The sequence below is a fragment of the Ceratotherium simum genome, chromosome 13 (assembly GCF_057802395.1).
Source record: "Ceratotherium simum simum isolate JZ-2026a chromosome 13, ASM5780239v1, whole genome shotgun sequence".
NCBI lineage: Eukaryota > Metazoa > Chordata > Mammalia > Perissodactyla > Rhinocerotidae > Ceratotherium > Ceratotherium simum.
This window is the reverse complement of record NC_141912.1, coordinates 14,459,505-14,465,828: the sequence shown is the minus strand read 5'-3', so window position 1 is coordinate 14,465,828 and position 6,324 is coordinate 14,459,505.

The window sequence follows — 6,324 nt, the reverse complement described above, 5'->3', positions numbered from 1 at the left end:
TGACTATATCCACGAGGTCTAGGCTCTCTATTTTGTTCCAATTGGTCTGTGTGTCTGACTTTATGCCAGTACCATACTGTTTTATTACTGTAGCTTTGTAATGTGTTTTCAACTAGGAAGTGTGAGAGGCCTCCAACTTTGTTCTTTTTTTTCAAGATTACTTTCGCAATTTGGAGTCCCTTGATTCCACACAAATTTTAAGATGGTTCTTTCTATTTCTGCAAAAAATGTCATTGGGATTTTGATAGGGATTGCACTGAATCTATACATACATATTTTTAAATAAAAGATTACTATAACAACACACATTTATTGAATGCTTATGTGTATTAGTTTCCCAGGGCTGCCATAACAAAGTACCACAAACTAGGTGGCTTAAAATAACAGAAATTTATTCTCTCATTGTTCTGGAGTCTGTAAGTCTGAAATCAAGGTGCTGCAGGGCTGTGCTCCCTCTGAAACCTGTAGGGGAGAATCCTTACTTGCCTCTTCCTAGCTTCTGATGATTTACTGTAATCCTTGGTGTTCCTTGGCTTGTAGCTGCAGCATTTCCATCTCTGCCTCTGTTATCACATGGCTGTCTTCTCCCTGTGTGTTTCTCTCTACTTATAAGGACACCGGTCATATTGGATTAAGGGCCCACTTGCTGTAGTATGATCGCCTCTTAGCTAATTACATCTGCAATGACCCAAATAAGGTCACATTCTGAGGTACTAGAGACTAGAACTTCAACATACGTTTTTTGAGAGTACACAATTCAACCCCATAACCGTACGTAGCAGGCACTATGCTAGAATTTAGACATCTTATTTATTCCTTATGACAACCTTATGAGATTAATAGTTACTATCTTCATTATATGGATGAGGACATTGAGCTTTAGAGGAACTCAGCAACTTGCTTGGGTTTTCCAACTGGGGATACTGTCCTCCAACCACTTCCTTTGCAAGTAACCAGGCACTTGGACATTTAGAGGGGAGACTTTGCTTCTAAGACTCTCTTGCATGTTAGCATCTTAATGATGGCTTTTACTATGCTTCTGCTTGATCCAAAGACTTTTCAGACCATCAGTTTACCTGGGCCAGAAAGGAAGTTTCCCATAGGCCGAAGCTGGCCTGTTTGGTCAGATTTTTTCCCATTCTTTCCAGACATTAGTACCATGTTGACCTTTCAAGGGGCTTTGGGCTTGGACTCAGAAGTCCAGAAAAGTCTAGAATCCAGGACTTAGAGAAAACCCAGAGAAGATTCAAGACACACATGGGTAATGATTTCCTGGTTGTATGGATGATATACATAGTAATATATACACAGCAATATATAAGACCCGAGATGAACACATGGGTTATTGTTCTTCATGGGGGAGAGATAAAGTGGTGGGGGAAAGAGAAGTGGCCAGGAAACATGTCTGCTTCTATCCCTGGCCTTTTCCCAATCCTTTTTGTCTCTAACCTTCCAAAGACTGATCACATTGGGGAAACTGAGGCAATTCTGTGTTACTCTCCACCTTTGCCTTAAAATTGCTTTCAGAATAATGAAACAGAACAATGAAACCTGAGACTGCTTGTCTAACTCTCCTCAGAAACATTTACACCTTAGCAGAAGACAAAGACAAAATTGAATTAGATCAATTCTTCTAATCCCCTTTTTTTATAACAACAACAAATTTCTTTAAAATTTAAATAAAAATTTATATGGAAATCAACAAAGAAAAAAAGACAAAATCAGAGGCCCCTTGGCTGGAACAGGGGTGGGGAGTCTGGAGCTGTCCTGTTTGATTCCTTTGCTCCTTGGCCTGCAAAGACCCCTCTACTGAACCTCTATGGCGCTGGGAAGCCCAGTTACAAACTACTGGCCCAGATCACCTGTTAAATTCCTTGAGTGAAGAAATATCTCGAAGACACATGAAGAGAATAAAGCAAGGGACAGGATAGCACATGCTATCCTGGTGGTCCAATTCCTCTCCCCAGTACTTGGTGTGTCTCTGTTACTTATGTGTATGTAAACAGCCAGAGACAGAACTGGGGGAATTCACAATACTTGTGAGAACAGACACTTCTAGGAACGGCAGAGGTATCAGAGAGAGGAAATCAAGAGGGCTTTCAAACCTGTATTGTTTGAATTTTTTTTCAGTGTTCATGCATTTAATGTTATTTGTATAATTAAAAGTAAATAGAAAAGAATGAATTAACCCCCCTCCCCAAATGCCTATATGTCTGTAATGAAGGAATTTCAGTTACCAGTTCACAGCATGTTGGGAGAGTATATTTGTTTGTATCAAACAGTAAGTTACTTCTTATTTATTCATATCCACACTCACATGTGGTATACCTTTAGTAGCTTTGAGATATTTGATCCATGTATTTCTGATTTATTTATATGTATCGACATAGTGTGATTCTTTAAAGGATAAGCTGATACAAGACTGAAGGTGCCTTTAACAAAAAGCTCCCTTGCTTCTTCCTTCTTCTTCTCTTGATCAATAAGAAGCCACATTTTATCACAGGCAGACCCTGACTCAAGATGTTTGAGGAGACTTAAGAGTGAAAGGCATTCATCTCATGATGAGAGAAGATACTTTACTTTCTCACTCACCTAGCTGGACAGGTCCAAGAACGAGCGTTTCCCTCAAGCCCAAAAGGAAACCGAGCGGACTATTTTTTTTTTAAAGAAGGATTGACAGCCTGCCGTAGCTTTCATCACCTGCTGCCTGCCTCAGGGTTTCTATTTCAAAGAAGGCGTGGACGTGTGCAGGGCAAACAACCTCACCTACTGTGGATTCCAGTCTCTCGATGTAGCTCATTTTCAGTTAAAACCTGCAAAGATTCAGATTTGTTGTGATTCCTATAATATCTTACCTCTGCCGAGCAAGAACTGGTTTTCCAAGTTTTGGTCCTCTTTCTCTGTGCATTCTAATGAAACTATCTTCTCTATGTCACTGAAGCCAAACTGTACAAGGGCATAGGACATATATCTGCAAGCCAGTAGAGAGGCAGAGGGGAGCAGAGCCTGCCCTGAGTGTCCAGGGAAAGCGTTCACTCACCCGCTCACATAGTCGTTTCCTGAGTGTCTACTATGTCTAGGGACAGGAATAATTGCTGGTGATGAACAAATGATTGCAACATGACCCATTGGCTTAATCTAAAGGAGCTCTCAGTCTAAACATGTTGGTATTTCTGAGGACTCACAGACCACAAATTTAGAGTCAAAAAGAAATCTAAAAATACTCCTGTCCACTTCCTAGAAAGCTGGTCTTGTTCCAGTTAGTAAAACCGAACATGGCTAGCTAGCTAGGAGATACATATAGATCCATATCTGTTAAAAATGGATGCATCAGTATGTATAGTTTGATAAATTATGAATAATCCTTTTTCAAAATTCTTGTTTCCATTTTCTCTATTTCTAGTGGTATGTGAATTTCTTTTTTTCTTGTCAGATGAGTTGACAAGGGAACATTAATTTATTTGAGTGAATAGAAAACTGCAAAAAAAAAAAAGGTACAGGAATGTTCTTTCATTTAAAGAGCACTGGTCCAACTAGAAAGGCCATTCTTGGGACAATTGGAGAAATTTAAATATGAGCTGTATGTTCTCTAGTAGTATTGTGTTTGTGTTAACTTTCCATGTGATAATTGCACTACAGTTATGTAGCAGGATATCCGTGTTCTTAGAAGGGCTAAAGTTTTTGTGAGTGAAGCGTCACAATATCTGCAAGAAACTCTCACATGCTTCAGCTGAAAATAAATAAAAATTTAAAATAAATAGAAACAATTTGGCCGGCCCCGTAGCTCAGCGGTTAAGTGCACGCGCTTCGCTGCTGGCGGCCCAGGGTTCGGATCCCGGGCGCGCACCGACGCACTGCTTCTCTGGCCATGCTGAGGCCGCGTCCCACATACAGCAACTAGAAGGATGAGCAGCTATGACATACAACTATCTACTGGGGCTTTGGGGGAAAAAAATAAATAAATAAAATTATTAAAAAAACCAATTAAAATTATATGTATGTATATATATACTGAGAGAAAGAGATAAAGCAAATATGCAAATTGGTAACAATTGGTGAATCTGAATGAGGAATATGTGGGTGTTGGTTATACTATTTTGGGAACTTTTCTGTAGGTTCAAATGTTTTTAAAATTAAAAATCAGGAGTGGGTAGAATAAAAAGCTGAGGTCCCTGGCAAGATGATATATTCCATCAATGGAACTTTCTCCAAGTCTCTGGCACCCCTAGGACATTTCACTGTTGGGCATGCTGTGTTTTACCTCTAACAAAACACTAGGAGGATATCAGAGATTCTGGATCCAGTGCCTTCTCTTCAACTGACATGTTCTGCTGGTTCTGTTCGTTCAAATGACTGATGCCTAGGTCACAATTTGATCCCTGGGGGTACCAGTTGGCTGTGGTTTATTCTGAATCATTATACTTGTCATATCTAAGCACCATTGATTCTAGGATGTGCTTTTTTTTTTTTAATATACTACTACAAAAGAAAAGAGTCTATCAAGTATAAGATGCTATCAACTCTAAGATGCATGATGATATCAGAGATGTGAAAATTTGAAAAAAAATTGCATCTTAGAATTGATGAGGCTTTGTACATCACAAGGATTACAGGGAGAAGCAAGGCAAAGTATGGGTGAAGAGAGGCAGATTAGTGAGCATTACTGGACTAATCCTCAGATAGCCAGTACTCCTGGTGGGCAGAGCCTAGGAATACCCATCACTAAAACTGAAAGAAACAGAACACAGTCCTAATAGAGTTTCCATTTATGAGTCTTAATTTGCACTCTTGTTCCTGCTAGTATACTAAGAGTCAAGTACTTTGCGTACATGATCTCATTTTATCTTCACAACAAACCTGGGGGGAATTTATTATTATCCCCTGTTTGCAGACAGAGAAACCTAAGGGCGGGAGAGATAGAATCCCCTGCCCGGTGTCACACAGGAAGGAGGAGGTGGAGCTGTGTCTCACAAACAAACGGACGACCCTTGTCAAAATCCACACTCTAACCACTATTCTGTACACACTTTGCTCCAAATGCTAAAAAAAAAGCTTCGAGGAAAAGGTTATGGTTACATAAAATTTTAAAAATAAGAACATATATAGAATAAAGTCTGGAAATCTGGCTTGCCTCGTTGCTGAGCCCTTCCCAGATCAATCCTGTATTTAAAAGCACCCCCTTCCCACCCCCACGTGTGGCCCATCCTCTCTATCTCTAGTTAATTTTTCTCTGTAGTACTTACCATCATCCACCCTATTGCATATTTATTTGTTTAGTGCCAGTTCCTCCCACTAGAATATAAGCTTCAGGAGGGGACTGTCTTTGTTTTGTTCATTGTTGTATCTCCAGCACTTACAGCAGTGTCTAACACATACTAAGTACTCAAGTAATATTTGCTGTATGAAGGTGTGAATGTGATCATCACTTGTTAAGTAAGTGGTCAGTCTGATTCCAAAGTGCTTAGTCTTAACCTTCCTCTAAACCGCTAAGACCCTGCCTGCTCTCTCATCTGTACCAGCCTCTCTTGGCTTCTTTCTTGCAGCTCTTGGCAGCAGGAGACTGTGTATCTTTGCAGTGTTAGTCTTTCTCTGCATTCGCATCTTGTCGGAATTAAAGTTAGAGTTCCCTTTTTGTCTCCAATAGCAATTCCCTTCTCTCCTCTCCTTTTCAGAAGCATTGTGTAGATAAATAACTCTTTAGATTGGTTCCTTGGCTAAAGGTGGGCAAAACAAAGGAGGATAGAGAAGGACACCAGGCCCCCTGGGTGCAGGTTAGGTACCCACCACTGCCGAGTGCTTCCACGGATTGTCTCTTCCACTGGGCCTCAGTGCTGACCAGAATGCATCCTACATTCTGTAGAACTTCCCCTCTCCCTTCAACCTTTTCTCCCAAGTTATGCACCCCTTATTCTCAGAAGATGGGCTGCATCCTACTTCTCAGACCATGTAGGGGCCCCCCAACATCCTGCCACCCCAGGTAAGCACTTCTCTGTCCTCACCCAGCCCTGCCTCTTGCTGTCGGGCCCAATGGAGCGGAAGCAAAGCCCGTCACTGTGGCCTTGCTCTGTCGATTGTCTGCTCTTTCCCATATCTGCAATGTTTGTCTTTCTAGTGGGTCATTTCCATTAGAATTTAAACCAACTTAAGTTTCTTCTGTTTGAAAGGGAAAAAATAAGAACAGCCTCAGTATCACCTTCTAGCCAAGTTTCAAAATTTACATATATATATACCCACACATTCACACGTATGTATGTGTGTGTACATATGTATGTATATGTGTGTAAATATATGTATATGATTTTCCACAAATGCATAAATATGATC